This window comes from Cupressus sempervirens, chromosome 7, assembly GCF_028749045.1.
Source record: "Cupressus sempervirens isolate cs-2001-9-10 chromosome 7, ASM2874904v1, whole genome shotgun sequence".
NCBI classification, from domain to species: Eukaryota; Viridiplantae; Streptophyta; class Pinopsida; order Cupressales; family Cupressaceae; genus Cupressus; species Cupressus sempervirens.
In genome coordinates, this window is record NC_143124.1 from 874115239 (window position 1) to 874143195 (window position 27957).

Genomic DNA, 27957 nt, shown 5'->3' on the forward strand with positions numbered 1-27957 from the left:
ATTAAGAAGAAAAATGGAGACATAAGGTTATTTGTTGACTTTAGGGATCTTAATATATCTAGTTCATTAAAGGATAATTATGGATTGCCAAATATGTAAGCTATGTTGCAAAGGGTCACTGGTTCTGAGCTTATGTCTATGATGGATGGATTTTTAGGTTAAAATCAAGTGGTTGTTAAAGAATCAAAACAATTAAAGACTACTTTTACTATTCTATGGGGTACTTATGTTTATGTTAGGATGCCTTTTGGGCTTACTAATGCTGGGGCTACTTTTCAAAGGGTTGTGGATGTGGCTTTTGTTGATATTATTGATAAATTTTTGGTTGTGTATTAGGATGACCTCACTGCTTATTCCAAGGATGAGAATGATCATTGCATACATCTAGAAAAGGTATTTATCAGAGCCCTTAAGTATGGTTTCTCTTTAAACCCAAGGAAATGCAATTTTGGTGTTACTAAAGGAAAATTGTTAGGGCATCTAGTTGGCAAGCATGGAGTGAGAATTAACGTTGAAAGGGTAGGGGTAATAGACAAGATTTAGAAACCTAAAAGTGCTAAGGGAATTTAGTCATTTTTTGGACAAATTAAATTTCTCAGAAGATTTGTGACTAAATTTGTAGATATTAGTAGACCTATATCAATAATGTTAAAAAAGGGATATGAGATAAAATGGGATGGTGAGCCTAGCATTGCATTCTAGAAGATCAAGCAAGCTATTAAGGATGCCCTTGTTCTTAGGCACCTAACTATGATAAATCAATGCACATATTTTCTTTTGCTTCATTTCACACTGTTGCTGTAGTGTTGTTGCAAAAAAATGAGGAAGGTTATGAGCAACCCATTGCATTTTTTAGCAAATCTTTGCAAGCAATAGAACTCAAGTATGATATAAATGAAAAATAGGCATATGCATTGGTGAAAGGGGTAAAATATTTTAGATGTTACTTAATGGGAGTTACTATTATTGCTTTTGTTCCTACTACTACTGTAAAGGATATTTTTTCACAACAAGAGGTATCTGGCAGGAGATGTAGATGGATTAATAGAATACAAGAGTTTAACATTGATATTTAGATTACTAAACTAGTTAGAGCTCAAGGTTTGGCCAAATTGATGACAGAAGCCAATTTAGAGGCAAACCAAATCAATCAACTTGATGGTAGTTGTAGGGATAATATTTGTGTTATGGATACCTCTGATTGGTATAGAGATGTGATCTATTACTTGCAAAACATGAAATCTCCATCAGGATTAATAGACAACCAGAGAAGATCTCTGAAGTTGTAGGCCATAAGGTATGTCATAGTGCAAGGGCAATTGTGGTGGAGAAATATGCAAGGGGTCCTTTTGAAGTGTGTAGATGAAATTGAGTCTAAAAGGATTTTGAAAGATATGCATGAAGGTGTGTGTGGTAATCACTATATGGCTAAAACCACTACTCATAAAATTCTTAGGGCTAGATTTTGGTGGCCAACACTTTTTAGAGATGCTCATTAGTTTGTCAAGACATGTGATGTTTGTCAAAGGTTTAGTGGAAAGTTAAAATTTTATGGGAATTTACCATTAAGACCTATTGAAGTGCAGACACCATTTCAACAATGGGGAATTGATTTCATTGGTGAGATTTCAAATAGGTCTAGTGGTGGACATTCTTGGATCTTGGTGGCTACTAATTACTTTACTAAGTGGGTTGAAGCAATTCCTACCAAGAATGTAACAAGTAAAGTAGTGATTAATTTCATTTTAAATAACATTGTAACCAAGTTTGGATACCCATAGAAGATTGTAACTAATAATGCTATGTGTTTTAGATCCGAGGAGTATAAATTTTTTTGTAAGAAGTATGGCATTATAGAGTACACATCATCATCTTATCATCCCCAAGGGAATGGTTAGGCAAAATCAAGCAATAAAAGTATATTGAAAGTCATCAAGAGGTTTTTGGGAGAAAACAAGAAGGCCTAGGATTCAAAACTACCATTAGCTCTGCGGGCTGATGCAGGTACTGTGAAAAAGGCCATTAGATGTGCTCCATTTGATTTGGTCTATGGTATACAAGCTAGACTTCCATAGAATAACCTAAAGCAGATGTATAAATTTGTTCAACTATATGAAGATAATATCATTGATGAGATGCAACTCAGAATGGATGATATTTTGCAATTAGAAGAAACAAGGAGAGAGTGTTCTGTTCAGAATGCCAAGTTACAATCACAGATGAAGCACTTATATGACAAAAGGACCATTGAGAGGAAATTTGAAATAGGTGATATGGTATTGATGTGGAATGCTAGAATGGAAGATAAAGGAAAGCATGATAAATTTGACCCAATTTGGCTTGGCCCATATAACATTTGTGATACAAATGGAGAAGATTCATATTTTTTGAAGGATTTAGCTAGAGATATTCTTGAATTTCCAGTTAATGGAAAATTCTTGAAGAGGTACTTTTCTTAAAGTATCTGTTTTCCATGAACATTATTTTTAAGGTGTTTTGTGTCCTTGTACATTATGTATATTATTGTAAATCCCTATAAATATCTCTATATAGTTTGGTTCCTTGTTTTTGTTGTTTTGTTTTGTGCTCTCTGAAGAAGTTTTCGTTCCTGTACCAAGTATGTGGTCTGCTCTTCCATAGATTCTGAATTCTTGCATAGACCCAAGTAGTCTATCATCCCCAGACAGAGACACTATTGGTCTATTTTTTCACATGGGCAGAGGAGTTCTAAAATTTTTGTGGAAAAATCATTTAAGTTATGGTATCTTGCAGATTAGGGTTTCTTTCCTTATAATTTTCAAATTATATGTTACCCTAATCATGTCTCAGTCTCTGTGTTGTTTGAATTTTATTCAATTCTCAAGGTTTTTCTTCAAGATAGTCGTTAAAATTCCCTAAATGTGTAAAAACCCTAGGTTATTTTCAATTTTTTGAAAGGGTTTGTAAAATGCCTAAGTTTCTTTCTTTTATGATCTTACGGTGTTAGGGTTTCCCATAAGAATGAAATGCTTTCTTGCTCATGTTTCTATGGCCACACTTCACAAGCAGTGTAAGGGCATAAAGGAATTCATGTCACATGAGGATACAATTGTGTATTCCGTAATAGAAGAGAAGTTCACTTTGGGGTCCTTTGGTCATACGATTGATCTTTGGGAGGAGAAGCATAAAGGGTATTTTGTGCTTTAGAGATGGTCTTACGGTTCCATGGTGATAAGTCAAGTGAAAGAGCGAAAGGAGTTTATTAAAGCATTTCTGGTCATACATTGTTATGTTAAGTGTATGAGTATAATAGGTTCAAAAGTGACTATGTCAAATGGTTTTACGAGCATACGAGTAAAGTGTTGAGGGAAGGAGCGGAAAGGTCTTGTGGTTTGATCTATGCACTTACATTACGTTGAATGGCCTAAAGGCGTAATGTCCCAAGATGGCATAAAGGATGGCTCATGAGAAGATATAAAGTGGTTTTAGGGTTCTATGTGTAAGAAGGACTTATAAGAGCGAAGTAAAGTTTAATTTTGTTTACGTGCCTTAGTTTCTTTGACTCACGAGTAACCATAAATAATTTTTATGAAGAAAAGCATGTTGTGTGAGACTTGTGGAGTTGTTAGATGGGCCCTAATGAGAACAAATCAGATGATGAAATGTCACACATGTCAGATGGGCCCAACCCATATGACAGACAACTTAAGTTCTTCATTTTGCATATGCATAAAATCAACGACAATGTTCTTTTCTATTTTCCTGAGATCTGATCTGGGTCATTGATAAGTGAAAAGAAAAAGTTCTCATTACACCCTTATGATTGCATGGTAAGTGTATGAATGAGGAGTGGTTTCATCCCTTTCTCTATGGTTATGAGCTAAGTCTATGCATATAAGCATAAAAGAGAGATGGGGGAATGAAAAGAAGGTTGTACACTAATAAAAGAAGAGTGAAATATAAGAACAAGATGTGAACAATAAAAGCTTTTCAATGTTATGAGTATGAGGTAACCTAGAGAGGCATAAAGGAGGATAACAAAGTAGTAACAAGCATTACAAAACCATAGGTAAAGACCTAAGTGTATGAATAGAGGATGGATGTGTGAAGTGTTACGATGCTCTGATTGTTGAAACGAGCGTACAACATAAAGAAGGTTTTTAGAGGCTCTAGTGGTACGTGTGCATATGAGCATAAAGGGTAAAGTGAAAGTTGTAACAAAGGCTTTATGCTAATACAAGGAGAGTGTTGAGGCATAAGCATGTAAGGATCTAATAAGGAGGTTTGAGATTCTACAGTATAAAGGGCTGTGTAAGAGCATAAAAGGAATTTCAATGCAATTCTTAAGAAAACCTAGCACTTCTATGCTTGGAGCATTCTGAAGTATCACCAGATAGATGTAAAGGCTTGCTAAGTGTATCTTCGGGGTTACGAAGATTGAAGGGTTTTGACTCAGTGTGTAAACATAAGACCAAAATTGAAAAGAAATTAACTGAGGTGTCATGGATATTTTGAAAAAAGTTGTTGTACTTCTTGTTGTAAAAGGACACCTATCAATCACAATTGCCCTTTGTTTGTTGCAACTCAAGCTTATATAAATGAGTTTTCAAGGCATTGTGGGGATTCGAATGCTTGTATATTTTTCATTTTTCAAGGAAAGTACAGTTGGTCTAGTCATATGTAGTTGTTTTTGAGTTTAGTTCCAATTATGTACTCACCGATGATATAAAAAAATTATAGAATCAACAAAATATTTTGGGATTTTCATTAAGTTTCTATTGGTTATTGTATTAGTTATCTAAAATGATAATACAAAAGGATTTTTACACTAGATTTGTGTCACCAATTTCTATGTCCATTTCATGAGTTTGTTAGTTTTGAGATCATTTGAATAAGGTTCAATTGATTGAATGCAGTCTGGATGGGTTGTATATTGGTTATATTGTTGCTTTTAATTCAATGGATTATGTAAATGCTTCAGTAAATCAGTAGAATTCATGAGTTTATGAAAAAGATATTTCATAAGAATAGAAATAGGTGATTACAGTTGATAAATTCAATTACAAGTTAATTGAACAAGATCTCCTGCCAATAGTTGACTCATTGCTCCCATGGATAAGGCACTTGTTATATAAATAAAAAATGATTGAGGGTAAATTCTACTTATACATGTCAAAACAATTATAAAATCAAGTTCATTTTATTCCATTTTTTTCAAAGTTGCAAATGCTAGTCACCACTCATTTATATCTAGTTTCCGAGACTTAGGTAGCTACTATTCCCAGAAATATTTGTAAACCCTAGGAGAATTATGACTAGATCTACTTATAAGGGATGCATATAAACTTGAAAGCATTAATTTTTTTGGTAAACTGTGTATGTATTTGAAGATAGAAGGTGAGAATCATAATGAAACTAAGATAATTTTCATACAAAAATTTGCATTAGAATCATCCCTAGGTAGACCCACCCTGGTTTTGTAGAGCCTAAAGAGTAGAAAACCATCCCTAGTTTTGTTGAAGTTGGGCCCAAGTGGTTTGCACATGTAATTGTTAATAGGAATTGGCTAATCCTTAGGTTATGTGAGTATTATCATTTTGGTATTGATCATTTTGTTGTTCAGTAGTTTCAAACCCCAACAGAGTCTACCAACTAGTCCTTCAAGGGCCAGATTACTACCGAGAGTACACCTTAATTTTGTATAGCAAAGACTTTAATAGTGTACGTAGGAAACAAGGTTCTCAATACTTTAATAATCATAGTCTCATCTTTAATCTATCCATTAGATCCTCAAATTGCATTAACTATATCTTTGTTCCTTGCACAACAATGGATATAGTCTCACCTTCTTGCATTTTGATTTTATCAAATTTTCCTATGAGACTTTAAGCTTTGGCTCTTAGCACACTCTTATCTCCTCCATGGATCTTCTATAGGGCATTCGACATATTTGTAGTAGAATCTCATCCTTTGATGTCATCCAACATTGCTTGATTGTGTTCCTTCTCTTGTTTCAATTATTCAGTAGTTGGGGCTCTAGTTGGATCAACATGCTTAGTAGTGATAGTTGACTATGCATAATCTCCAAGACCTCTTAGATGTAGCTTCATCAAAATTTTCCATGCAAGAAAGTTTTCCTTATTTAACTTGGGAACCTTCTTTTTGTACATCTTGATATTTAGCTTAAGTATTTTCAACCTTTTCTCTCAAGTACTTGGTGCTTTCATACCAATTTTTAGAATAGTTTACAATAAATGAGAGGGTGGGGGGTGTGAATCAGTTATCTAAAATCCAAATGTACAAATAAAAATTTTCAGTACCTCAACTTATACTCATGCATACATTGATAATTCAATATCTTAAACATATGCATATTGTTGTCCTAGGTCAAAATAACTTTACAGAAATCTAAACATGCAATACTACAAAATAAATCACACATTTTGAAACAAGGATTTTATGTGGAAACTCAATTTGGGAAAAATCATGAGTAACATGCTATCAATTTTCATTCTTCTTGTTAGTGTAGTTTTTTTAAATTCCTAGTGGGTTATTTATTTTTCCCTATATTGCTATTTTTTTCCTACACTTTTAACAATCTTGCTTAGGTTAATAAAGCATGTCTTATTGAGGAAGTGGTTGTGAGATGTCACCTTCCTACATATGAGCACCAATTATCTATCTTAGGAAGATACTTTTCTATCTTTAGTTTGATAGATGGTTGCTCCTCATTGGTCGGTGTTGCCACCTCCTGCCTCTTCCTAGTCTATATAAGCATGCTACCTGGTGTTGATGACTGATTTAATAGTTTTGAAAATAACCAAGAAACTAGACAAATGCATCTAAGGCTAGCAACTTCCTATGACAAATACACTCGACTGCAGTCTTGGGCCAACTATAAGGCATAACTCCTTCTTCACTTCAGGCTCTGCAAGACCTAGGTGAGTTAACCTTGAGGTTCTGAGATATGGTACTTGTGCATTTAAAACATAAATCTGAACCTAATATTAGTAGATTAAAACCCCTTATATCTCCTAATAACTCATGAAATGACACAGATCTACAGTAGCTAGATGCAAATCTATGAAATTGATAAGTTGAGTGAGGGTTAATTCTTTTCAGCCCACTACAAAACATGAAAAATTGAACTGATTTGATTAAAAGATTTGAATTCAACAAACCCTCAAATTTGCAGCAGTAAGACTTAAGGATCCTGTAGCTGACCAATGCCTAATCCATTGGGCAAATCCATGAATCAAATGCATACATATGGATATCTGATACTTATTTATATATTCAGATATACGATCTATCTATTTACCTTGTAAATAAACATCTATGCTCAATCGAAACCTCATTCTTACATGATATCCTTCTCAATAAACCTGCAACCCTGTTGATTAACTAAAGCATTTATATAACCCCTTGAGTTACAAGCAACAATAAGACAACATACGACCTTAAGGGACTGTAACTACGATCTAGGCTCTTTGTTCAAAGATCATAAAACATTGAAGCTCACTGAGATAGGAGACAAGATTCAAGATGAAACTTAACCTACTATTCTTTGTATTAATTTCTTCGAAACAATACAACCATATGCATGAAATGAAAACATGAAAACACCTAACAGATCTGAACTATCTGTATTATCCTTCTACTGCTGTTCATACAAGAGAATTCTGTTGAAAAAATGGTGTCTTAGTATTGGGAATGCATCAGGATTGGAACCAAAACCATGGTATCACAGTAGTGTGCATTTTTGCTCCAAAAGACTGGAACCCTTACAATGAAAGAGAGAAAGAATGATATAGGAGAGAAAGAATTCCCGAATCTATTTTGCAACTGACATCTATCCACTTGAAATTCAATCTTCTGCAACTGAATAACTTCTTTCTCCCTTCTCCCATTCTGATATGATTTGGTTTCATCATTTTTCTATTACTGATTTGCAAATATCTTTGTTGAAATGATGAAAACTTGTTGAGTCATCAAAATATCTGAAAACTTCATGAAAATGTTGGTGAAATTGAGTTTTTACTGATTTGAAAGTGGTTAAATTTGCCTCCAACTGCATTTTCACTGCATGTTACTGATCCTGTAACTGCATTTTGAATTTTAACTCATTCAATTGAGAAGGCCCAAAATTTCATGTTTTTGGCTATAACTTGAACAAATGAATTTCTATGTAGAAATGAACTCCATAATTAGAAAGTTCATCTTCTCACAATTTCAGCGATATATAATATTACTATATTTGCATCACAGGAACCTCTAGGAAGTTGATTTAAAAAATGTCCCTTTATTACAGCTATCTGATTTGCATACCTTTTAAATTAAAAAATTTCAAAAATTTAAAAAGTTCTAAAGTTAAAACTTTAGAAAAGATATTTTTTAAATTTAAGCTCCTATACCATTTGGGAAAAAATAAAATGACAATTTTAAAATCATTTTTTTCCCACCCCCTTCAATTTCAGGGTCAACTAATTTCGACTAGCCTTTTTTTGCCATGTGGTGGCTTCCAATTGGCCTACCTGAGTTGCATAATCTACCACATCATCAGTTGAGCAAGACCTGCTGCCACATGGTGAACACCCACATACCTGCTTTACTTAACCATTGAGCAACTTTTTATTGCGGGGATGCGCAAGCTGTTGGATTTGATAGGTGGCGGCATCTGGTGAATTCATCTTGAATTACTCCTTTGGTGCCACCTCACGACCAGCTGGGACCCACTACCATATGGCACGATCCCACTTTCCTTCACTTTTTAACAGTCGAAAATGTGGCCAAGCACTATCCACGCGATTGAAACAGGTGTCATCACCTCACACGATCTTCATTCTTGGTGCCGTGTCATCGAGCCCCACCTCGCACCACACGGCTTCCAAAAGACCAATCTTTAAGACACTACAATAAATGAGCTAAATTGTATTTAAATATCAAAAAGTTGATCCGCACAAGGAATGTGGGATAGTTGGTTTGAGACTTTGCAGTTTTAAACAGTGCTAGTTTTTCTTGGTCTTAAATGGAAATGGCACGGTGTTACTACTAATATTCTTTCCCTGCAACTTTAGGCATCTCCTCTCCTTCTGTGATAAAGTGATTTCCTTCCATGGTGTTTTGCAATCTATGGCTTATAACATTGATACAACTTTATTTAAGGAGTGGGTGTCCTCTGCGCATTTCATTTGGAGGGTTCCTTGACTTTGACCTTCATTCCTTGAATGCATGCTCTTTACAAGCTGTGGCTTCTTTACCTCACTTCTATGCTGGTCTCTTCTTTCTTCCACGTGGACTTGTTTCTTTAGCATGGATATGCTCCTCTTATATCATGTGGCTACATGGGCCTTCTTTTTTGCTCACGACCTACCTTAAACTTCAGGCATGGGTCTTCTTCTCAACAGACGTGGGCTATTCCTATGATTTAGCTGTGATCTTCTAGCTGGCTCCTCTTCTTCAACATCTGTCATTCACGTGTAAGTGGAGACTGTATTGGTGTCCACTGTGATGCTAGGATACTAATTGGAGTCTCATCACCTATATGCTTAGAATGAGCCTGTTGACAAAAATTTCTAGTATATGGGGTATAATTTTGGCCATGAACTCTATTTTGAGACCTTGGATACTGGAGGCCATTAAGCCTATTTGATGGGGTCTTCAACCTGTTGGCAACTTGCCCATTCCCAAATAGATCATTTTCTATTTTTCTTGGTACAAGTTGATAAGCATTGGATCTATCTTGGGTGTGTGCATCTTGAAATACTCAATTTGGTGTACTCTCATCTCCAAAAGGTCTACGTTGCAAACATAAAGTGGATGTTAGTGTCCTGTGCGACCGCACACCCATAAAAGCTTTAGCTATATCTGCTGGAGTCGAGCCAGCATCATCAAAAACATTTCCAGTAGAAGAGGGAGACAACACATTAGGAAACAAGACATTTCCCCAAGAAGAGTGTTCCTTTTCCTTGCTTACCTTCTTCCTCTCATCTTGCCATCTCTTAGTCTCTGCAATTTGTACATTTTTTGGTTCAACTCTCCCATTAACTTCTCTAGTTTTTTCTTCATGGTTTTTGATGCCAAGAAAGTTATCCACAACACGTGACTGTAATACACCTATTAACTGATTGAACTCCTCCCTTGAGAGTGTTTTATTTTTCAAGAGTTGCTCCAATCCACCAATTTCAGAATCATTTTTATTATTTTCTACTGGGTTGAATTCTCCCTCTTTATTAACCACTTCCATTTGAACAACATTTTTCATAGCTTCTTCCTCAACATCTTGAAGCCTCTCTTCTTGAACTTATGTTATTTTATAGCTGCTTCCTTTTCTTGTCAATGCCGCTGATCCTTATTCTACCTGCTGCTTTATTGCTATGTTGGATGTTTGTGCTCTTTTCTCCTTATTAATGTGGTGATTCCTCCTTTTAACAGCCCATGCCTTCATGTCTCCCTTTGATTCGTGTGTGCTACTTTTCTTGTGCCACTTTCGAGAATTCTAATCTATTGCTTCACTTGAGTCTAATCATTTTTGTCAGATTTAATTGCATTATCAGGCCCTTTTAATACCTCATCCTCTTCTATCTAAACATCATTCCATGTATTTAAAGATAATATCTACTTTAGTTCTGGCAAGTTAAACAGTTCGCAGGGTACTGCACATGTTTGATCTCCAACTATTACACATTAATCTGCTCACAATCATGAAAAAGACATCACTCCCAACATCCCATTTTTTAAGTAGTGGCCTTCATTAAGACTGAGTCACCCTTGCAATACAACAATGCTTATGGCCCTAATTACATGAAAAGCCATATCTTGATCATAGGAGTTAGGTCACATGGTGGCCCGGCTAATTTTTTTTAAAGTTTTCAGGTGACTGACTTTGCAAATTGATTCAATAAGCATCTTTCATTGATTAAGCTCGAATTTAACCCTTACTGCATCATTGAAAAATCAATTGAACTCATTTTACCATTTATCTACAAATTGTCAACTTGGCATTAGGAGGTCCTTTGACTGGCCTTAAAAACTGACCCAAACACTTGACTGGGCTCTAAAATTTGACCCACTGATTCTCTATTCCACATTCTTGTACCATGTCGAATCTCGTCTCATGAAAAGTTCAGGGTAAAAAAATATTGACCATCAAAGTTACCCTTTTAAAATCACCTGTACATAAACATGTCAGAAAACACTAAATTGTGTTTGGATTTGGCTTCAAAAATTAGGCAAACTGACACTTAGGAAAATGAAAATTGGGGAACTTGTTCACTGTCACGAGGAGAGTATAAATCTACGATTTGGACTCATGATGAATAACTAGATGCAAATGGTGAATGGTCAAAGTGGGCTACTTCGAATTTGACGACTGAAAACAATGACAAAAAATTAATTTTTGCAAATGGAAAGGACGTAGAAAAGTGTGCAAATGGATTCGTCATGACTTGTAAACTGGCACACTCAGATTATTTTTAGAGGACAACACAGTAGTACAATCCATTCAATCTAGGCAATCACAGATTTCAAGATATAACATTCCGAATAGGGGTACCAAACAATTTGTACTTATGACATCAGTAAAAAGTTAGAAATTCCATTTGGAATCGTGTTTGAAAACTGATCAAACGGATTCGTCATGAGCTGAAACTTGAAACATAACAAGTCCATGACGTCTACAATGCAAAAAAATAGGAATTTTCTCATTTCAATCAACTGGTCAAAAGTTATTATAGGTCAAACAGGGCTTCCCAAAATTTTGAACATTTCATATCAGCATGACAACATTAAAAGACCAACTTTGAGGGATTCAAAACCTAGTCAAACAGACTCAAAAAGACTCGAAATATGAAACATAGGCTCTCAGGTATGGACACTAAATACTCCCAAAGTGGCAAGTCATGAAACATTTCTAGGTGCGAGATATTCAGATGCAAAAAAGGCCTCGTATCACTCTTTGACATTTTAGGTGAAAATGTAGATTTGAACTAGCTCAAAACGAGACTTCACAAAATGGCTCGGAATCTCAATTTTTCTTCATGGAATGCTTAGACAGGCTGAATTCAGTGTGTTAGAAACATTAAACACCTTAGGGGCCTCAAATGTACAATTGGGTACATATGCATTTATTGGCACTTATAGGCCTCAATTTCTCAATGGTACTAAAAATTGACCATGCAATTTTTAGTCCCAACACCTGGCTTGTATTTGTGATAAATTTCTTTTGCATCCTCTTAATGCTATTTTGGTTCCAGTATTTGCAATACTCTCTTGGAGACTAACTCTACGTTGCTATTATGATTTTATATCATTTGCATTCATAGTTTAGATATCTATTCTTTGCACTAGTTTTCTGGGTTATCAATCTTTTCAGATTCTAACATGGTATCAGAGCTTTTCTATGTGCAAGAGTAGATTTTAATTTCCTTATTTAAGAGATTCGGTTGGGGGGGCAATAAATTTTATTGTAGTTTTTTGAAAAATAAAGTATGCTCTTCTCTTGCATCTTTGGATGATCTTGAGAATTAGAAAAGTTTTGACAAAAACATTTTTTCTTTGGGGTTTCAATCTCAAATCTAACAACCAACGTGCATATTTGGAGTTTTCAATCAATATTGTAGGTTCCAGCATGCCATTGATGGACTTAGGAAGTTGATTCAGCATTTGCATGTCATATTTTGGTTGCTGGGGTCATTTCTTAATTTTTGGAGCCATTTTTTACTGTTAAGGCGTCTGATTTACACTATACCAACATCTTTTGTACATTAGCAAGAAAATTGCTTTCTAGGTTTTGATCGTAGCACCAAAAAACTATCTGGGTATCTTTTAGTTTTTGCATGCAAGCTCTATATTTTGCAGAATCAAGGATGGAAAGCTACAACCATACCCGTCTCCATTGGCAATTGTAGATTTGAACACAATTTTAAAATGTCTCATTCTTGCTCATATGGACTCTAATTTTGATGATTCTTGATATGACCTTGGCTATTTTTTTGTGCTCTATCCATCGATGGAGTTGTTTTTTGATTTTCATGCATGAATTCTTCAGAAATTGCAGGTTCTCGACTATGAATTAGCACAATTCTTGTTTTGGAAACTTCAGAGGATCATAACTTTCTCATACGACCTCGTATTAGGGTGATTCTTTTTTTGAAAGTGCATATTTTTCAAGTAGATCACTGTGGTGCTATTTGTTTCCTTGATTATTGTGCCCAAGTTTCACTTTTAGCATATGGTCTTCATGAGGGTTTGTAATGCATTTAAATCAAGACCACTAAGTATTTCTTTCTAGTGGTAGTTGTAAATGCACTAAAATAAAGTGCCAAATCATATTTCTTTGGGGGGGTTCTTTGATTGAGTAAAAAAGGGGGGCATTATCATGGCTGGATTCTCTTTTTTTGGCATTTCTTCTCTGCATTTCTTCATCATGGATCAAACAAATATGCCCATCCTAACTCCATACAATTACTTTGAGTGGAAATCATGCATGACAATTCACTTAAGGAAAACTGGATTAAATATGATAACTATGGGACTTGAAATTGAACCTGCTAAAGATGAAGACAAGCCTAAGTGGTTTAACAAATGTGATGAGGCATATGGAACATTGTGTTTGTCTATTTCTCATGATTTTCTTGTTCATATTGAATCTTTGGATACACCAAATCAAATATGGTTAAATCTAGAAACACTGTTTGGAACACAAGATTCAATGAGGGGTCATATGTTGGAAAATGAACTAATTAGTTTAAGTCTAGGCAATTTCAACACAATCCAGGATTTCTTCACTAAATTGAAGTCACTAAGGTTGTAGTTAAAATAATGTGGAATTGAAAAGCAAGATGAATAATTGATTCTTAGCATTCTTTCTAAGCCGAGTTTAGAATATTTTGTGTTTGTCTCTACCTTCTATGCTACTAAGGGTGCACTTGGTACTCAATTCACCATGCCATCTTTAGATGATTTTTCTGGCAATCTCACTCGAGAACTTGACAAGCTAATCTAAATGGGCACTCTTAAGTCCTCTAAATCATATGCCTTGGTCGCCAAACAAGACACAAAAGAATAAAAAGGATAAAGTAGTAACAACAATAGTAAGGACAAGAAACAAAAGAATAGCAAGGAGAAGAAGGATCAAATATCGGTTGCTTCAAAAGAAACTATTAATACACCATCTTCCAAGGGCAATAAGCGTAAGAAAGAAAAGGTCAAATGTGCCTATTGTAAAAGACCTAGTCATGATGAACATAAATGTTTGAAGAAACAAATTGATCACTTGACATACATTCTTGAGAAGAATAATATCACTGTTCCTGAGTCTATAAAACAAAGTTCTAATGAAGGGTTTAACAAGGAAAATGAAAATAGCAAGGAGAAAGGAAAGGGCAAGGCCCTTGTTGCAATTGCTTCCTCACCATCCACTTGGTTTCTTAATTTGGGTGCTTCACACCACATGGCTTCATCTAAGGAAGAACTTGCATCCTTGGAGCCGTGTACTATGCCTTCTATTTTGATGGGTGATGAAACTCCTATTGAGGTGTGTGGGAGAGGGTCTGTTGATGTGGGGGATGACACATTCCATGATGTTCTTTGTGTATCCTCATTTTCAACTAATCTCCTATCAGTATACTAGATCACTCACATAGGTTTAGGCAAGTGGGTTGAGTTCACTCCTGATTTAGTCGAGATACATGAGTTGCATAATGATTCTATAGTTGCAGTTGGGAGAGAAGATCATCAGTCACGACTCTATCTATTTTCTCACTTTGTTCCTAATCCTCCTTCAACTATTTTGCTCACTCACTCTAATGATGTGAGTATATTATGGCATGAGCGGTTTGGCCATCTTAACTTCCACTACTTGCATCAGCTTAATCAGCAGAGCATGGTCACAGGGTTGCCTTCTACTTTGACATTGGAGTCACTTGGAATACATGACAAATCTTCTGATGAGTTAGATTCACCTGAGTAGTCTTTTACTCCCACTTTCAATGTAGAGAGTGATTCAGAGGACTCATCTCCTATCTCTCCTAGTCATCATTCATAGGTTGATGATTCTCCTATAGATTCTCCATCTTTTGGTCCACTTTGGGCTAGATAGACCTTGCAGTCTATAGGTGATTGGGTTAGAGATCCATCAGACACTAAGCAGACTCGTTCACAATTCCAAGATGCTACACATATATTTATTGCTACTACCTCAGATCCATTGTATTTTTATGAAGCTTCTAGTATTCCTAAGTGGGATACAACTATGTAGGAAGAGTATAGTTCCTTGAAGAGGAACCACACTTGGGATCTTGTCCTTCTTCCTAAGGGAAGAAAACTTGTTCGATGTAAGTTGATCTATCGAAAAAAATTTGCAAGCTTTGTTGGGGGTACGAGATGCTTCATCTTTTGGGGGACCTCTTCCTCTCACTTGGAGTCCTAATTTTTTTTGAGGAGTCTCTTTTCTGTCTCTTTTGGGGGAATTTTATGTACATGGGTACCTCATTAGGCCTGACTTGTCGGGACCCATTTCTACATCCACCTAAGCTTCACTTATGGGGGGTGTCAATGTAGTTTTTAAAAAATTTCCTAGTGGGTTATTTATTTTTCCCTATATTGCTATTTTTTCCCTACACTTTTAATAATCTTTCTTAGGTTAATAAAGTATGTCTTATTTAGAAAGTCATTGTGAGGTGTCACCTTCCTACATATGAGCATCCATTATCTATTTTAGGAAGATACTTTGCTATCTTTAGTTCGATAGATGGTTGCTCCTCATTGGTTGGTGTTGCCACCTCCTCCCTCTTTCTAGTCTATATAAGCATGCTACCGGGCTTGTATTTGTGATCAATTTTTTTTGCATCCTCTTAATGCTATTTTACTTCCAGTTTTTGCAATACTCTCTTGAAGACTAACTCTATGTTGCTATTCTAATTTTATATCATTTGCATTCATAGTTTGGATATCTATTCTTTGCATTAATTTTTTGGGTTATCAATCTTTTCAAGTTCTAACACTTCTAAAGTGAGCCCTATGAGGAGCCAACCCTGTTAAAGGTTAAAATGCACACTACTAAATGTGACTTGGTTAAAGGATTTCAATGACCCTGTTAGGAGTGAGCCTTGTTAGAGGACTTTAGGACATTCCATTAGAATATTATCTTGTTCAACGATTTACTAATGACTATTAGGTCAACTTTAGTCCAAAAGATTTATCCAAACTAATACAATTGTTAGAGAGTAACAACAGGACTTGATCTGATAACAATAACAAGTCACTTGTAGATTACAAATCTCACATTCAATCCTCGATTCCACTTGACATTTATTCTCTTCATCTCTAATAGCTTGTTCACCCTTCAAGCATTCATCACCTTAAGCCTTCTTTCTTTGTATGCAAATCTCACATTTAGTCCTCCATTCTACTTGACATTCATCCTCGTCATCTCTAATAGCTTGTTCACCCTTCAAGCATTCATCACCTTAAGCCTTCTTTCTCTATATGCAAATTGTAGACTCTTTCATTCACCCACCATATAAAGAAACACCATAGACTTCTTTCCTTTCTTAGGTTCTCACACATGACACTAGTTGCTTCTGGCCTCTATCTCCTTAAATAGATAATTTAGGTTTTTTTCCCAATTAACCACAATTGTCCATTCTAGGGTTAGGTTAGATTCATTGAATCTACCCATCTTTCCATTTTATTCCCTTCTAGAAACTTCCTCTACAATCCTCTTTGAATTCACCTCAAAATGGTTTATCTTGAATTTTGTGCCATTGACTCATCATAGTTATCTTCCATATGATTCACACAATTCAAGAAATCAATTTGCCAGCTTAGATTCATTAAATCTTTGATCTAATTCATTTTACTGTCCCTCAACAATAACACTCTATTTGCTCAACAAACACTCTCTTTTGATGGTCGGCCAACACTAGGTTGTTTGACATCCACTAAGTCTTTACTGGTGCTCGACACATACTAGCTTTATTGACTCAATACCAAGTAGATTTCTCTTTCTCAACACATACTATACTTACTTCTTGGCTTCAACTAATTTTTTGCTCAACCTACACTAACTTTCCTTGGCTTCTACTATTTTCTTAGTCAAGCTTGGCAAACACATTTCTTTACTTAGCCTTCTTCAAGTCTTTGCTCAAGTATCCTTTCATTATAGCCTTAAGTAGATAAAAAATACACAATATCATCAATGTATTTCTTGGTCTTAGTGCTCCTTATATACACCAAATAGCTCAACCTTTCTTTAGGTTCTCTTATTATCCTTTCTTTTCAAATTCTCTTCATTAATAAAAAACAATGATAGCATTTAGACCAAAGTAAACAATTGTCTCACCAAAAAAAGTAGGTTTGAAATCAGTGACAAAATAATGATTGTTCCATGATAGGTTCATCAATCTTCTTCATTTCAACAATCTCCTTTCAACACTTTGCATACTATATTCTTCAACATCTCAAAACCCTTCTTTGCCTTCATACTAGAGTTGGATGCCATTTCACTTGGTGATTGAAGATTTTCACTAACAGATAACCTTCTTGAACGTACTCCTATAAATTTTCTTTAAGAACAATTTTCTCTTTGATCGCTTGGGGGTTCAAAAATTGCTCTATTCAAACTAATTTAGGAAATCATGGTGAAACAATTTTTTTTTTATTCCATCTTTAATAAACTTAATTTAATTTTAGCGCCTAATAAATGCTTTGTACTTGGTAGGTGAGATGGCTAAAAAAGGTCTTCAAACTTAAGCTCAAGATGAATTGATCATCGAGAAGCTCGGTTAGAACTAGTTTCTAACTTGATTTTGCTTGGTGATGATTAACAACTCGATCACAATTGAGTTTTAACTCGATTAAAATGTAGTTCCCTTGCTTGACCTTGTGCATTTGAATATGCAATTTTTAATTGTTCTTTCATTCTTATCTAGAATTGATGTAGGATCTTCCTTGTATTTATAGTTCTATCCATCTCATTGAATTATTAGTTGGATGTGGATGCTTCACCCAACTCATTGGTTTGGATGACAATAGCTTCATTGTCTTGCCTTGTGTTTTCCTCTAATTTTATTACCCATTTTTGATTCATCTAACTTTTGATCTATTCAATCTTTGTTTTCCCTTTGTTTTCTTCAACAAAATTTTCTATAGCTCGATTCATACAAATTTTCACCAAATCAGCTATCTTTTTGCATACATTACATCTGTAGAGCTTCCACAATAGATAAAGATAATCACATTGTTATTCCTCTTGAGGGTACTATGTCTATTTTTAGAATTATCTCTCCCATCATGAACTACACTTGAATTGTCAACCCAGGGATGTAGAATTTGAAATGGGTCAGCACAGTATGTGCACTAAGTTCCTTTGAGTCTTAACATCTATGTTGCAAGAAAGTAAAATGCATGAAAGGGATATATACTAATGGTACAAAATAGTAAAGATGCTTGGAATAACAACTAATAATTGTAGAAAACTTCAAAAAATTAATTCTAAGCTAGTTAATCAACTCAAACATCCACTATGATCATTTTCCACAAGTGCTGCAGGAACTTTCATAGTAACTATGCTACAGGACTAATACAATAAATCTACCTTAAAATAGAAAACTACATGAAATGAATCTACTCTACCTAAACCTATTCCACCTCCCAAGTGGGCCCCCTTGGTTAGCTTCAACTAACTAAAAACACAATAGGTATTCTTAAATCACTTTCTCATTAGAATTCTTATTTTGCTACATGACTAAATAATATGTAGAGAACAAAAAAGAGCAGCTTTAGAATCCTTCTGAATAACTAACTAACTTTCTCCCTCCTTTCTTATATATATAGAGAATTGGAATTTATTACATAAGATAAAATCATGAGCAAACATTTTCAGAAGAAAAAGGTAGATGTCAAACGTGACTTTTAAAACATTGATTGAACAACATAATAACAGTCCACAAATAATGTAGCAAGTCAGGTCTCTTGGAAATAACTCTTCTCGTAGATGCAGCTTAACACTCAAAATTAACCTGTGCTTCCCATGCTACAATTAGTCTTCATTACTCCTTCTTTAATATGGTGTTCACCATTCTTTGCACCACTTCTCCATTTTCTAAAAATTAGAAACATTCAAAGACATATATACAACGACATTTCTACTCTTATTCAAATATTAAAACATAGCTTAAAATATTTATATGAAATATTGCACTTTATATATAATATTAAGAAAGGTTTGTCATATCCATTATCCATATGTTTAATAAGTTCTAGCTACATTCAACATAAGAAAAATATGTTGGAAATGTTTTTCACAAGGCACAAAGAGTAAGTTCAAACTATGAAAACTATATAGAATTTGAGACATTTATATGCCTCATCATCTGCTCTCCACTATATAAATGCTTGTCCTCAAGAATTTTACTTCTTTTCCATTGCTCTAAAATCTCCCATTGTGGTCTTCCCCTATTTCCCACTTTTGAAGGTGTAGAAATATCCTTTGGTTTATCTCCAATGCTCACCCAAGTTGTGAGGCCTCACCTGGACTGTCATGGTATAGATGACATATTTGCATTGTGATACTCCTAATTCATCATTGTTATACACCTTTTTGAGACTATAAGGTTTTATCATTTTAATATCTACATTTTGAGGATCCCCACATTAGGACCTAATTGGTATAATTAATGATTCCATTTCAAGTCCTAAATTATTTCAAATAGAAACTCAATTTGTAGAAATGTTTGGAATATCAAAATACAATGTTAGTGTTAAAGGATAGATTTTGTTGTGCAATAGAACCTAATATTGTGAAAGGGATGATCAAACACATACAGATGCAACTTTATGACATAAGGGAATTAGATGCGATAATTTATGATATGCAGATAAATATTAATGTGATTATGATGATTTATGATATGCAAATTTTGACATTCTAACATTTTGAATGATTTGAAAAGAAAATTTAATTGAATTATGTTAATACAAGTTATGTAACATTTAAAATTATATTCATTTATGATACATGTTTTATATGACCCCCTTGGACTACTGATGCTCGAGTTTAGTGTGCAAGAAAGAGACCATGGAAACATAAATGGGAAATAAGGTATAGACACATGTTAATATGACAATGCTAAGGTGAATCTTTAGAAGATTTGTAAACCTCATTGTGATGTGTTTATTTTGTAAATGTGTGATGTATGTGTGTGGTATGTATTTTAGGAGTAGATTTAGAACATGTTATGTGTGATGTATAGTGAATTTTGTGTGTGTCACTTGACACTTGTACTCGTTATGTGAAAATGATATGTCCTTTGAAGATGGATCATGTGGACACCTTATCTCAAGTTAAATTCCTTAATTAAGAATTAGACTTATTACCTTGACTTAGTAAGGGAAACAAAGGTTATCACCATAGGAAATTCAAAATTGGACTTTACCTAGCTTTATGAGGGCCAAAAAGTAGCTCTAAGGTGAATCTGTGATAAAAATAAATCCTACCCATGATAACACTTTAAGTTAGGAGGCTAATAGTGACCCCTAGGGTGCCTAGAAGACCTAGGAGACCCCAAAAAGAATGTAGTTTTTATTGAATCCTAAAATGGGAGTCTTATATAGAGGAATGACCAAATTAGAAACCCACTTGGTCACTCTCTATCTTTAGAGACAACTAGTGTTTGGAGGAAGAGGATAAGGAGCTCTACTACAACTTTTCATTTGGCTTTGCTTGGAGTGAGGTTGGTATCCATGATCCATGGTGTTCTTCATTTGCATGTAGAGTTGATATGGTGTTCTTCATTCCATGGTAAATTTGGTGTATTGTAGATGTGGTTTGTGAAAAAGGATCTTTTGTTGAGTGTTGCATGTGAGAAGTTTATGTGATTTCTTCCTTGAATCTTGTTTTGTTTCATGTTGTGTGTTTGTGTAATGGGTGTGAAGCATCACTCATCCTTGGGAGGGAAGAGATGCTTGGGTGAAGGGATTAGTTGGGCTCACTCATGTAGTTGAGGAACTCTCCCATGTGTGGAGATGATTTTTATGTGTTCAATTGAATATGGACTTCTTGTTTACTTGCATTCTGGGAGGTATAAGGAGGTGTATGAAGAGGGAAGTCATTATAAGCCTCAAAAGGGCATGTTGATGATGAGAATATGTGCATATTTGTGAATCATTGTTTGGAAATTCTCCTCATGGAGAGAGTCCACCTTCACCCTATAATTGATTCAATTGTTGAATCTTTGTGAAAGCCTTGGGTTGGGTTGTCTTGTAATGTATTGTGTAGTGTTTTGTTATATTGTTGTGATCATGCATGTTATGTGGATGTGTGCAACCATTTGTGCCTTGATTCCCCAAGATTGGTGGGTGGCCTCCTTGAGGCCTAGGTTGGGAGGTGAGCCTCCATGGTTCCCCATTTTTGTCTCTCTTTGCAAGTTTTTACTTGATGAGATTGAAAGCTTAGAGTTTCATGTAGTCTACTCATTGCCTAGGAGAGAAGACTCTATTGTATTGTGTTGGAATGGAGAAATAAACTCCATCTTGTTATGTGATTATATTGTGTTTTTAGAGTGTTGTCTTGTTCTATTCCATTTGTCAATAGAGAGATTGTGAGTCATCCATATAGTGAGAAAAGATATTTCTATTATGTGTATTTTTCAGAATAATGCCTTCACCACCCTATGTTCATGTATGGCAAGAATGTAGTATGGAAGAAATGAAAAACTTTGGAAGAAAATTATGTTGAATTGTAATTTTAGTTTCATTTTCTTGCATATGAATGTGTTGAAGAAAAGAATTGAGTGTCATGGTAGACATAAGAAGGAAGAATAGGAGACTATCATTTTGTTATCCTTATTTTCTTTAAGTCTCATAAGAATAAATTAGATTCATTTGTACTTACCCTTGAATCATATCAAGTGTAGAATTTTTTGCTAATTGATAATGAATTTGTAGACATGATGAATACTTCACAATAAAATTGGAATAATGGAAGTCCATGAAGTTACAAGTAAAGGATTGTATTGTGTCTGATGCAAAAGTATCTTGCAATTTAATTTGATAGCATTAAGGAATTTGTTATATTTCAATCATAGATTTCACCATATGGAATTAGCATTGAAATTCATAATGTAATATTCAAAATTATGACAATACAGTTATAAGTAACCATAGAGAAATTGTGCAGCAAATAAAGCAATAAACTCAACCTAGAAACAAAGTGCATGTAGATGAATATTTAGTTTTTGGAAAATGTATGGGCAAAACCAAATAATGTATCAACCAAATTAGGTCAATAAAATAATAGACCTTGAATATAATAATAATATCTTGAAATTGATAAGTTAGAAACAAATCATTTCCAAAATATTTCCCATTAATAATGTCAGACTTGAGTGATGAATCCTTGATTCATGACATGACCCTATACAAAAAGATATATACATAAAAAAAGCAAAAAAAGAAAGAAAATCTTTTATAATCCCAAACTGACCTAACATAATAAATAACTAAATATACTTTATGACCTAGCCCATTTCTTCTTACCGAAGTGTACCACATCTCATTCTATCTAATAAAAAAAACCAAGCACCTATCTTTCTTAGGGCATTGGGAAGCATGTGATTAAGCTTTGCATGGGGGGCAACATATTGACATCATGTCAGACCCACCTTCCAAGTTACGTAGGTGCTAGGAATGAGGGTGGACCCAAGGTTTGAGGAATTTAAATAAAGTAAGGAGGCTCATCCCATACTTGGGATATCATCATTATTTTTTTCAAATAAATGATATGCAAGCAAGGTGGTAGTCCCATCCTAGGCGACTAAAACAACATGAGAAGCCTTTCCAAGCACATAACACTAGATGCATAAACTGTCCTTAGTCAACACCTAGTCCCAAGCCACCCACCCTTGATCCTAGTGCCATGTTATGATGGTGTTCTAGGGGTAGGTTTTAGGGGACTAAAAGGGAGGCAAGGTGACTTTTCAGGAAATGATGGATGTCAAATGTAAGGATGAGGGCTTGTGTAGTGAGTATTGATTAGTGCTATTTAGTTAGTGTTTTAGTTTTTATGGGAGGAATTATTGTGCAGACCAGTATAAAGTAATGCTAGGTTAAATGGGTGGTTAAGTTAGTAGGATGTTAGGAGAGGACATGCATGAGGTTTGACTTGCCACACACATCATTCCTAGGCACCAAAGGGGATGTGTCCTCTTTATTTTCTTAATGACAAGTACCTTGGTCTTGGCAAGGTTACTTAGTAGATATGATGGCTTAGGTGAGTAGAATAGTATTGATGTAATGGAATTAGTAAGTAGTAATGAGTCAAGGTAGTTCCAAATTAATGTCACTATATGGAATTTAATAATATGTTATATCAAACATGGATAATTGCTAGGAATAAGGTAAATGCAAAGTTAAGATGTTTATAGATAGTATGTAACATAAGTAATTTTGTTTTAGGTGTTTGAATCTCTTATGTGGACTAACTAATTATGTATGTTATCTAGAAGAGATAAATGAGAATTTTATCTATTATTTAGGATTTATAAATTAAATTATGAAATATTTATGTTGTAATGAATAGACATTTGATCTATAAGATAAATTTAGTAGTTGAACTCACTTACATTATGGTACTAGTAGAGAGATTTGTATAGGTAAAATAAAAAAATAAAAAAATAAAATAAAATAAATTAAAAAATCCCATAAATAATTAATAATTGGGGTTTGGTTAGTAAGTTAAGGTTAATTTGTTTGTTAAATGTTTGGATAGCATTATATCTTGATTTTACAATTAGTTGTTATTAAGGATTAGTAGGAGTAAGGGGTTAGATGTTAGAATATGTCAGAGTTTAGAGTTACTGTTATTATTTTGTATTGATATTTTAGTTAGCTAGTAAGTTAGTTGCATTAGTTGTTGAGATGTTTGTAGTGTTTAGTGAGTAAATAATTTAGTTAAATTAAATTTTATTAGTAGCTATTAAAGAAGTTAGAAATTAGTAATAAGAATTATATATATTGTTCATGTGATATGAAAGGAATTTTACTAAAGCAAAATTAGATTGAAGGGTTAGAAAGTTAAGGTTGTTAGAATATTAAGGTAAGTTGGTTTGAAGACAATTTTAATTTTAAATTTATGTTTATAAAATTTATTTTAATTTAGTGTTAGATAATAGTTTTAAAGAAAAATTTTGTGTCTCCATAATGGAAAGTGTAAGATGTTTATAATATGTTTGAAACTATTTACTCTATAGTAGAGCACAATTGAATATGTTATATCTTATCAAGGGAATTATTTTTGTAATGATTTCATAATTTATATTATGGATTTAATTATGAGTTTAGTATGCTTGAACCTACATCAAGGTTGGAAGCTTTTGTGTTAAGGACTAGTATTAGTTGTTAATGGATAAACATACAATTAAAAAAATTAAGTGAAAGGTAGGATTTGAAATGAATTAGTTAGAACTTTCATGTATTAGTTCTTTCATTGGAATTTAGATTTATATGATGATTATAGGATTGGGAGATTTTTCATTTGAATTTTAAACCTAGAAGGTGGGTAGTGGATCAAAAAATATTATCACTCGAGTTGGCTAGGTAATGTAATATGATGGGTCAGGTTATAATAGAAGATGAGTTAGATGTTGAAAACAGTTTAATAATAAATATTTTAATATTATAGTTAGTTCAAAATGAGTCATGATAATACCTAGATTAAGTGTTAGTATGTTATGATAAATTGACCCTTAAATGTAGAACTAGACTCTCCTAAAAGACTTATCTAGTATAGTGTAATAAGGGATAGCATCATAGTCGACTTAAGAACTTGGAAACCCTAAAATGTATCTTGAAATTGGAGCATTACCCTTGTAATTTGAACCTCATGTTTAATCAATCAACTCATCGAACATGAACGAAGTGTTCCTATAGCATTAGGGTTTAGGGGTTCAAACCCATACAATATGTGGAGATGCCAACCCTACATCTTAATGATTTGTATTTGAAACTCACTTTAATCCTATGCCATCTTTCCTAAACTGGATTAATGTAGCATGAATTAACTTAGTAGATTAATTTTTTTTTAATTATAAAATTGGTTGTGTTTTCCCTCATAAAATTAGGGCATGACACAAGTGTTCTTCAACTAATGGGTCTAACCTAGTAGCACTATTTTCATACAGGGGCTAGAGAAGAGTAGGAGGTTGAAAAGTTAGTGGCATCCATAGCTCTTTCTTGATTTACCTTCTCAATTGCATATATTTAGCGACTCTATTAACTATTACCTCAAAATTAATAGGGCTATGTGGTTCAACCTTCTTGAAAGGTTCAGGCAGTCGGCTCCATCTATTTCTAAGCCTTGCAATTGCACTTTGTTGTGTGGAACTGGGAAGTGTCTAATATTCTCTGTAAACTTTTTCCCTTTCTTTAAATAAATTTTCTCTGATTTTTAGTTTTGGCCTTCCACAAGTTAATATGAACTAATCTCTTATGAGATCATAAGGCTTATGGGATTTAGCCCAGAGTGGTAGTGGTTCAGAATTTTCAAGCTCCCTATAGGTATCCAACTGTCTATCATAATTTGTATCATTGTGCATCCATGACATTAGAGCTCTTAAGTGAACATCCCCTATGTAAAGCAGGGGATTCCGCTTTGTTTCATGTGGAATTATGAAATTATGCAAATAGAGCTCATACAACAAGTTCTTTTTCCATGAAGGCAGAGGTTGATACACATTATAAAAATCTAAAGAATTCTTAAATTCACAATCAATATTTCTCATTTTCATCATTAATTGAAATAACAAAAACTATTCTTTTAAACAAATAGCATACACCCTTGGGGGTGGTCTATAGGCCATAACCTAATTAACTAACTTCAAAGCTTTATTCATTTGCTGCTTCTATTTTTCTAGTTGCTCCTTTAATGATTTAATTTCCTCATCTCTGTCAAATATTTCCTTCTGCACCTAATTTCTTTCTTGCTTCCATAAGGTTTTCTAAAAAATAAAATGATTGTATAGACCAAACATTATTGACTGAATTGTGGATGACGAAAATTCTTGAGCTTCAGATTTCATCTTTTGTTCTTTGGCAGCTTATTGGAAATGTTGGGTGTAGCAGGAAGATATATAAACTATAAGAGAAACATTGAAATATTCAGGGACTGATAGCATGGCAAGTTGATCATTGCTAGGGGCTTCTTCTAGAATAGTAGTAGTATTTGATTTTCACATTTCTTGATTCTCTTGCAATGTCTCCTTGATAGGCACATTTTCATGTGTTTCTACATTTTGGGACTCTAATTGCACAGGAGAATCATTTGGGACATTTCAACTACTGATTTTGTGTGAAATTTTGAAATGGGGCATTTTGATTTCTAATGGAAACTAGGGATGATCAACCTTACATACGAGGGCTTCTATGTATAGGAATCTCTTTAGATTCAACTATTTTATGTGTCTGTTTTGGTTTAGGCATGGTTGGAGTATATGCTGTAGGAATATACCTTTTCCTTTTTGTTACTTTAATAGAGGGGTTCTGGGCTTCCTTTTCAAGGTTAGGGCTTTCATCACTAACCGTACTCTTGCCCTTTTTTGTAGAAGAACTTGGTATAACATCCTCTAAAATAGGTTCAACTAGTTTATCTGGAGAGGGTTCTTTTCTTGGTTCAACTAGATTTTGACTCGGCTCTATGATATCTTCCTCATTTTCTAAGTTTTGAGGAATATGGTTAGCTTGGGGTTGTAAGGTCTTGGATTCAACAAATTCTACCCATGAAATAGGGGAAGAATCCGTAAGATATTTTTCAACTAGAAGTTTACTAAGGACATGATGGGAAACAAAATTTGCCTTTCCTTTTTGAGTTTCCTCAGCACTTATACACAACATATTATAAAGAAAGTTGGGAACATTAACTTGCATGTTATGTCTTATGCAACTGAGAAATTTAAAATAATGAGCATGCAAGTTTGAAAACCTGCCTTCACAGGTTAAATATCTAATAATGTGGGTTTCTAACTCTAGATATGGAGGTGGAAGAGAAAGTCTCTTACATCCTTGTTTTGTAATGTCTAGTTGTGGGTCAGCTAGCTAAGAAAACTATGCCCTTGAGGACCTAGCATCATGTTCATTTGGATAATGCTCCCCAATTGTCAGTGATCCTGTGACTTCTACTATCCTTTCTTCGGTAGAAATCACTCTTAATACCCAAACTAAGGCTTCCCCTTCATCAAATGTCATCATGAACTCCATTGCCACTTCTTCATTGAACTCTATTAATTGTAAAAAGTAACCAAGCCATCCACAAGCATGAAATCGCCGAACTGCTTCAATGTCCATGAGTAAAACATTATGAATGACTGGCTCATACCTCTTTAACTATCCCCTCATTTTCAAAATGTCTAGCTTCCACTATCACCACTGTGATAAATTTTTTCCCCTCTTTCCTCTGCAAATTCCCTCTTTCTCTTAGTTTCAAACTAATCTTTATGAGAAATGCCATATGTCATTACCACTTTGCTTAACAAGACCCCTTTGTTTCTGACATGTAAAATAATGATACATTAATAATGAAGGACATCAAGGCTTTAATTGAAGGTGTTCTCACAATAACTCTTACTCTTTTCAATCATACCAAGTACAGGTGATCTTTTCCCAAAAATCTTAATGAAAAGGTATGATAGATACAGAAATGAGAAATTTTTAGTATAGGAATGAGAAATTGGCTTAAATCTTATATGATATATATAATGCAATATTAGATATAAATATCAAAACCTATATTCTAAAAATAAATAAAGAGTAAAAGAAATTGTTATTCCTAAAAATTCGAGTGTGTACATTGGTATGTAGGTTGATGAGGTGGTGAATGCTAATGATCGTAGAAAAAATATTGACGAAATTATTTATTGAAAGTAGTAAAATAGAATGTGTGGGTGACGTGGAGTGTGGGTGGATGGTAGATGTAGAGATGAGATG